The following is a 9,378-nucleotide window of genomic DNA, read 5'->3' on the forward strand; positions in this document are numbered from 1 at the left end:
TATGCTGGCATCCCTCGTGTAAAATCCCCTCAATTCGTGCGCCATAAAAGTTAAGTTTATTCGCAGGCGATAATGCTTGTAATCCTAATATAATTCTTGTCGGGGATCCTGTGGGTTGACACCCTTGATTTTGAAAAGGGGGTTCAAATCGGTTCTACCTACCCACCAGCCCTACGTGCATCAGGAAATCACAGAATTCATCCGCGATCCCTGCGTAGTCACCAAATGCCTTTCATCCCCTGGGGCATAGAAACAGCCCTTGACTTCAGGGCCGTACAACATGCTCAAGGCGCCCTTAGATAGAAAGAGAGGCTGAGTAGCCAGTGAGGTTCTTCTCGGTAGAATTTTGGATTTTTGACGTAAGAAAAAAAAGAGGTTGGCAACAGTGGGTGGACATTGAGGAATTACGTCAAATCGGATCGACCCCCCCTTCGCACCCGGTCCTATGATTTTCCTCCCCCTGAAACCCAACCGAGACTTTTTCTCTTAAATCTCATTCAATGTCTTTCAATCACCGGTGATTGATGATAGAGATTTCCAGCATCCAGTGGCCATGGACCAAAAAGACGTAAACTCGTATACCGAATCGTTTGGGGCTGAAAATACGTGAAATGCAAAAGTATAAAAATGGGAATTAAATTTTTCAAAAATTTTACTAAACTTTTATTATTTACTATTTTACACCCCCAACGTGATGCATAACTCCAGCGATAAGGAGAAGGCTAAAATGACCGATGACTCCTAATGTCATCCACTTAGCATCCAGGCTCGATTAGCAGCCGGGAGATGAAAATCTTGGCTGAAAATTCATTTCCCTATTATTACGGAACGTCGGGCAGGAGATATATGAATTGTTTGATATCGGTCCAGCCGTCGGGAGCTGCCAATATTCAGGGCCGAGATGGGGGCGTGCGGCCAGACTGTTTACTATATATATGTAAAATAATAAAGAGAATGAGAAATGGATTGTCCAAATACCGACTCTCGAAGGTGTCGGAACGATATCCCACTCCGTCCCGTATATCCGTATATCCATTATATCCGCGTATTTGGGCCTAAGGGTTGCTGTAGGCGTGTCGGTCGCGTGCGAAGCATCCATCATCCCTCTAAACGGCATCGACGATCCAAACTATAAGAAAAGGAGCGCTGACGCGTTCCAGTTACCGTTTTCGGTATCCCCGAGGCACGTGTCAAGTTATCGGAGGTCCATGACTACGGGATGCTGCAAATATTGGGACATCTTAAAGCGAACCACGAACTGGAGAACGGTGTAAAAATAATATCTCAAATAATAAGATAAAAATAGAGCCAAGGCTCGAAGGGTATTTTTCTCCGTGTCCTACAGCATCTCTGGTAATTTTCAAGATTGATTCGACGGATCACGGGAGATGATAAGGGTTGGTCCATTGGTTGGGTGCCAAGGTGGCAATAGGGCTGATTTAGGTTAGGTTAGCCAGGCCCGTGGTTTTTCACGAAAATGCAAACTGCGAGAGCTGATCTTCTACGGTAATAGCCCGAGATGAATCCGGGCTGGTACTGTGGATGCTGCGGTGCTAGGGGTTAATAAATTCGCGAGATTCTGCAGCGCTCGGGGCGGAAGTTTTTTAATCGCGAACCATGGAAACGGCGAACCAGAGTCAGCCAACCGTGAAGCACTGCACCCCTGGGACAACCCCCACTGGCCCAGAGCGCTTGTCATTTTAAATCACTGCCAGCGAATCCACCCCCCTTTACCACCCACCTAACCTTTCCACCCTCCTCTATCCTTGGCTGCTGTATATACGGGTGCGCGCATCACCGTACCGGGGATAAACTCTCTTGGCGGCCGAATTTACCTGAATTAAATTACCTTTTAGTTTAGTCTTTACTAATGATATTTACGGGCAGTGCCTGCATGTGTTAAGTGCGTACGTGACCTATGACCCCGCTTTAATACCAACCGCAGAAAAATTTTTTATTAAAAATTACACTAGGTTAAATCTTCACGCTATCGCTATATTACGTGTAAATCTATTTGATACCAAAGTTACCGGGTACGTACTATAGTCGAGGTGTAAGGTTTTTGTGAACAAACGTACCGTCCACTTGGTCCAGCATATCATCCTTGTAATTAGAGGGCACCACAAGTACCAACCTTACAAGGCACAGGGGACTGTTCTGGGAACATTTGATAAATTCATTGTATATATATATATATATACATTCGCAGTGGTCACCATGTATTATTATATTAACCAGCATATAGTAGCAGTAGATTAATAAGGAGCTAAACACGTGGCTGATCGAGATAAAAACTATATACTCCATATATATTTTAATGCAGTCTCTCTTACCTAACAGACCCCATACAGCGATGAGCGACAGAACGGAGCGTACGGCTCTGCGGCTCGCAGGCCGCAAAACCCCAAGGAAAGTTTGGGCTCCGTCCAAGCTGAGCCATAAATTGACCTGGACGTTATTCCGGTTCGGTTACTCGTGAGGAAAGTACCAGAGCGTTCCGCTAGAGCGCGCGCGCTACACGGGCCAAGAGCCCGAGGAATCCCGAAGTTCACAGCACCCACGGGAATACCCGAAAGACGTTGGGTCAGATGTAATCCGGCGAGGAGTTCTAATAAATATAATAAAGAGAGTCTCCATTACGAATTTGAATTCTGTTTTAAAAAAATCTAAAATTAACCTCGCCAACATACCGTAAAGCGTCTTCGTAATTCTCAGCCGTTCGCCGCCATCTTGATTCTCTCCTTTTCTCACAGCCAGTGCATTCCCGCGATTATTTGTATCTTTCTTTCTTTCCTACTTACTTATTCGCGCATTCCCTTTGCGGCTCGCTAAACCTACATAAAGTACGCTCCTCGACTACCACGCTCACTACTCCATTCGTCAAATCGTCGAAGCAATTAAAACCGCATCGGCTATACTCGGCATGTCGTAAATAGACGAGCGCGCACCACGCACGTACGAACAACGAGCCATTGTCCTTCGTTTAAGTTTACAGCCGTCTATTGGCCTCTCTCTCTTTCTCACTCTTCGAACCGTCTCCCTCGCGCTCCTTCAACATTTCCACGGAAGTGAACGAAACCTCACGATCTTTTCTCGGCTTACTGTTAATACTCAGATCGGAGTGTATAAAAATCTGTGAAATCATGCACTCTGGTATAATATACATTTATTATTATTACAAAGTTACACTCATCTTTATACCATTAATAATAAAGCCATTGACCGGATGACGAAATACGATTTCCTGTTCGCCGTTCAGCTGGTGGCAGTTGTGAACTCTGAAACATATATATATATATTTACGTAAAATATCAGAGAGGAAGTTAACAGTGAAAAGGAGATATAGGTCCAAGAGAATAACCGAGTTACGTATCTGTCAACCAATTAACGATTCGTTGCGCGTTCAGTCATTATCGGCCGGGATAATTAATATCCCATAGTAGGACAAGGAGGCTAAGAGGGTAGATTACAGCTAGGTGAATAAGAAAAAGAAAGATAAGAAGAGAGGAGGACAGTGAATAACAGAGTCTACGAGTTAGTAGAGAATAACAACACCAGAGGCAGCTGCGTCGAGAGACTCTAAGACGCCGCTATCAAAGGAAGTGAGGTCGACCCCCGCGTTTGTTAATTTCTCGACTTAAGACATGAGGATTGAGGAATAAAAAGGAAAAAAAAAAATTTTCACAAAAAAGGCACGACCAAGTGTCTCGAATGGTAAAACCCATAAAGAAACTTTCTCGAGGGTGGATTATGTGTAAAAATTTTTTTCAAATATTTTTTTTTTAATCGTCCCTACTAATTTCATCCCTTACAACGCGCGTTCGTAGGGTTGTTACGTAATATTAGAAATTGTAGCCTATACCGGCCCAGGGCACCGTGTCGAATTCCCCCATGGGCTTGCGGTGGCTTTGCATTCCCATATTAACATAGAGATACGGTCTCGGGGCGTATGGTGTTTGTGTGTATATTTTAAGGTGGCCCCATGGCTTCTGCCACCGGTCCCTGGTACCTCTAATGGGGAAGTAGCACGTGGCGCCACGTGGCGTCCGCTTGAGCAAACTATCGATTATGGGATTTCACGCTAAGCACCTATAGGATTACACGAGGCGATGCTCGATAAACGTACTGGATTTGTTGCTCTTTTCCTATGGTGAAGTAACACGCGGTAAGTTACAAGGGAGTCGGGATAGAGATCGGGTTCGTGTTTGAAAATCCCATAGAGCGATGGCTTAGGTGTGTATCTAATACCCCCATAGACTATAGATAAACATAAGATAAAAGTAAACAGCACAGAGGATGGACATATAGGTATGCATACCCGTGCGAAAATCTATATCTCTCGTTATATACGTGGGGTTTATTTTTTTATGGGGCCCCATGGTAATACATTACTTGTGTGCATAAGCAAATAACTTTATAATAAACCACGACGAATTCGATCCTTTAGAGAAAAACAATTTTCACGGTCATTTAAATTAGTACGGCATACACCGTATACGCTTATGGGTTCCCATGACGTTCTAACGAGCCGTGAGTAATTTTGTATGTGGCCCCAAATTCGACGCGCTCAACGAATCGACACAACTATTTGGGAATTCTTGTCGCTCGTCACTTTCTCATGGAGATTCGCAGCCTGGATACGTACAGTCGGTAGAAGAAATTCATTAAGGTATGATTCGGCCGAATATAATGTGATTTTTGACTTTATTATTTTTAATAAAAAAATTTGTTTGGAATTTTATCATTCAACCTTAGATAGTTACAATTTTTTTTTTAACAATTCGTCCCGACGCTTAGACAAGTAAAAGGGGGCGCATCTCGCGCACAGATAAGACCTTTTAATGTAACTGCGGGGTTAGCCAAGAATTGACCCTTGCATCCTGCCCGACTCAATTCCAGTTTAATGAATAACTATTGAATCCACGTATCTCGTACAGCAGCGAGAGCAAAACGGTGAGAAATCGCGTGCTAGTCATACGCTTCCCCCTCTTTACCCCTCCCGCCCCTCCCCTTCAGCGCTGTTCGATCAAGAGAGTATATTTATAAGCATGAGACCATTTAAAATAATAACGGCCCGGAGAGACCGAAGGAATTGATTTGCGCGAATAATTCCGATAAGGCGAATCGGACTTACGTAAATAAGACGGAAAAAAAAAATAATAAAAAATAAATAGAGAAGGGGCAAATCGAGTGAGCGAGGAGTAAAGATAAAAATTTAAAAAAAATATTATTAATAACCACGATCCCGATATAGCTCGATAACTTTTTACCAATTTATTTGTAAAATAACGGATGAGCATGAAAAATGTTAGGTTAGGTTCCCCCGACGTAATATCAGGCACATAGAGAAGTATAAACTGGCTGTATGGTAACAGGCGGCTGAGGTAAGTATACATTTTATCCGTAACGTGTTCGCCATTACCGTATACGGCCTACGGCCTATAAGACCCGTTGGAGCTATACGAGCTATGAAGAGGCTCAATCCTCGGCCACGGGCTAAGTAACGTCTAAGAGGGGGCGAAGTCGCTTCGTAATGCGATGTGTGTGCAGCATAAGTGGCCATCAGCCAACATAAACAATCGCCGCCATAAGTATATGGTGCCAGACGACGTTCCCTTCAATTCCACCATGTTCCATCTTCATCTTCTTGGTCCTGGCTCTATTCCCCCCTTTTTCGCTCCCCCTCCGTTAACCCTATACACAGTACCTGTATACGGTATATATACCTGTGCCCCATGAAATCCAACGAAGTCCTTACGGGACACGACCGTATGCCGGGCCCCTTCTCGAATGGGGCCCCAGCTCGTAATGGAGCCATTATCGCTGGATAACTTCATCATCGGCCAATGGCGTAACCAGTATCCATAACCTCCAATTTCTTAGCTCGACTCTTTGCAATCCTTATACACGTGCAAGAGCTTCACGGTCATGGGAAATGTATGGGACTTATTTATTTTTTACGAAATAATTTTTTATAATTGACATATGGGCCCGAATTATTTTTTTGAAAATTTAAATTTTACATTTCAATCTTTAGCACGGGGGTCCCCAGTGAGGATTGCTGTACGGTGGAAAAAAGACGATAAGTCCCATAAGAGTGCACGAGGGTTATATGGCTATGGCGTTAAAGAACACTTTAAACTGGGCACACTATGGGACCCTTCGAAGATTGACCACCTTCGATGGTAATAGGGCCCTGATTACAAAGCACGCTCCACCCTGGACCTGCCCCCCGTTTATATCAATATCTTTACTTTATGTATATATATATATACTCACGTGCCCTGCCCTACGAGCAGAGGGTGTCGATAACCGATTGACTATTTTTTTTTTTCAAATTCCAACATCCCTATTAACACAGACTATACAGTAAGTGGATACTGTACGATTTTGTCGATAAAGTCAAAAATCAAACTAGTACCAGAGGAATGAAATTGTTACAGTACAGTCATGTTAGAAAAAAAAAAAAAAACCTATGGACAGATATATTCAGTCTGTCTATTTTCACCTTACACCCCTTAGAGGCCCCTCGTGCTACAGCACTGTCCAAAGGATATACACGTAATTCCCTATGAGAGAAATCCGAAAGGAAATTCAGTAGTCAGCAGGTCTGAAAACATTTCTCTCTTTCGTTCTCCGTCACTCCCACTATCTTAATCCATCTTTTTTCTCTCTCCCTCCCCCTGGCCCCACCGCGAATAAAATGTATTGGCTGTTTCATCCGCGCTCGCCCATTGGCTCGGGCACCGTAACGCGTGCTACTTCACTGGATAAACTTTTTATTCGATCTTTATGCCGAAATCGTGCGAAACATCCGGCAGCTCGGTTTCCGGTTCGTTGAAAAATACGAATTCAAAGTCGCGTGTCTATCGATACGGGTTTTGCTTCTGATAAGGTTTGGGTATTAACAGGCTCGATCGTAAATCGGTAGGATCGACCAGACACGAATAGATCATCTCGATCTTCGATAGATCGTGATACGAATGGCCGATGTGAAGTTAGCCGAGAGAGACGGGTCATATATACGATTTAACGTGAAACAGAGAGAGACGGAGAGTAAAGTCGTGCCAGTGGACTAAACATTCTCCGGTCTTGTTGTGGTTACATGGAAAGAGGATGCTATGGCAGAACGTATAATAAGAGTGTGATTAGCATTATTTACGAGCGGTTAACTATTAACCCATAAATCAACGAGAGACTACGTTATTCTGCACGACGTGTTCGTGCGTAAAGGAGAAGGAAGTCTCGAGAAATGACGTTTAGACGTTAGATAGATACGAAATCGACTATACAGACAGACTGTGTACATCATAATAAAAGATTCGAATACAGTATACCGGTGTAACGTCGAACGGACTATAGGTACAGTAGACTCGTAACGTGCATACTACGATCGATCTATGAAACCGATAATGCAGATTCGATACAAAGTTCAACCAAGAGGTCAGCCATCTTGGTTTCTCTCGGCAATGATTCAAGAGGGGTTAGGATAAAAATTTTTGTAGATAAAATTTTTGTAAAATTTCCAAATTAAAAAAAATTTTTTTTAAGGGCCCACGAGACGTCATCCCCACGTGGTCTTTTTGTCGTATCTCCTCCTTTTCGGTATTCCGCCTCCCGGAGGAGGATACCTAAATAAATTCTTATCAAGCGTCTACCCCGCCGACCCCCGCTACACTTTAGGGCGCCGTACATAGGTAAGAGCGGCTGACGCTGGCGTCCGGGACGTCGCTGCTCGAGACGGCGCTGCTTGTATATTCCGGCCACGTGATCCTGGCAGTGGTACGTCATTCGCCCTGGCGCTAATCAGAACTAACCGCCCTGCCGTGCTTCGCATTCGAAAGGACGAAACAAAAGACGCCAGAGACCCTCGGGTGGGCCCCCGACGCCTGGGCAGCCATCTTTGCATCGTTTCTTTACTGGCGATTCCGACGCCTTCTCCTTCGCCACCACCTCCGCCGGCATCCGCGACCACCACCATGTGCTACCATAACCATCGGTAACTCCAGCCTGCCTGCCTCCTGTGCTCTGTCCCTTTTCTTACTGCCTTTCTTTCTTATGTGCCTCTCTCTCACTCTCATTTCGTCGCTATACGTATGTATATTACACTTCTCTCATTCTTACCCCGCGTATCCCTGCCTACGTTTCTACATTTACCAACCTCCCTATTTATGGTTACCATTTGACTTGCAAAACGAGGGAGGAGAATTCTTGGTGACTTAAAAAAAAATCACGTGCCTGAGACTCTACGTAACTACTATGTACATAGAGATATAGAGAGAAAACGTATCCGTGAAATTTTTGAAAAAAATTTTTTTTTTTAATAATATGCTCACAGGTTTTTTTTAAAGGGATGATCGATACTTCTTTTTTTTTTATGTGATTTTTATCTCAATTATTTTTGTTTAATTGGTACTAGTTTTTTTTTTGTGAGACTTCTGCAAAGTTTTCATTCCCCCTTTACTCTTCTTCTTAGACAGACGCTCCCGTCTTAAGGAATAATGTTGCAGCTAGGCGATAAAGTCTCCTGCTAATTAGCTCGGTGTTTGCACAGTTTAGCGTTCTCCCGTGTATCTTCAACCTCTCCATAACAGCTTAATTAACTTACGTCGTACTTAATTAGTCGCGCCTCTCGTTTCCACGTTTCACGTTCGCTCAACGTTTTAACCCCCGACCACTCTTGACAACCCTGTCAACGAGTGCACTCTATATATTCAAAATTCTGATTTTGACCTTATCGCAAAATTACCCCCACCACATTATCACCCATAAATACTTTAATGAACCCCTTAAATATTAATGCTATGAAAAATTCAAGGACAGTGCCCAGCAAAATTTTGTCTATCCCCAAAGATCGAAAATCCAATCGATACCTGTTTATCGATTTTAATTTTTTTTAAATATATGTATATATCTTCACTCTGCTACTTTCTATATCTATATATATATATATATATATAATGATAATAATACATTTTGAATATTTATTCACCAAATCCAACGTGCCCGTCTTATTGATACGCTCCTGGGTCTAACAAGCACCGGAGACTGTCGTGTATCTAATTTACACAGCCAGTGTAGATTCAGCAGGAAACAACCCCTAGTCGCAGCATCCCTAACAGCAGCAGCCTCAGCGATAGGAGGATAGCTGGATACGGCGAAGGGGTTGCAAGGGGCAGGTTAACGGGTAGCAGTAGAGCCAGCAGCGTGCCGCTGGAACTTTGCCGACGATTAAAACGCTTTAGTAATTAACTAGGTCTCCTCACCTTCCGCAGTAACAGTTACCGTGGACCCTTTCGCTCCTTCTCACCCCCGGTTCACCCTCAGGAGCAGCATCCCCGTCCTTATTGCACCCATCCACCCCCCCCCCCCCCCCCC

This window comes from Cephus cinctus, unplaced genomic scaffold (genome assembly GCF_000341935.2).
Source record: "Cephus cinctus unplaced genomic scaffold, Ccin1 Ccin1_scaffold0189, whole genome shotgun sequence".
Classification (NCBI taxonomy): domain Eukaryota; kingdom Metazoa; phylum Arthropoda; class Insecta; order Hymenoptera; family Cephidae; genus Cephus; species Cephus cinctus.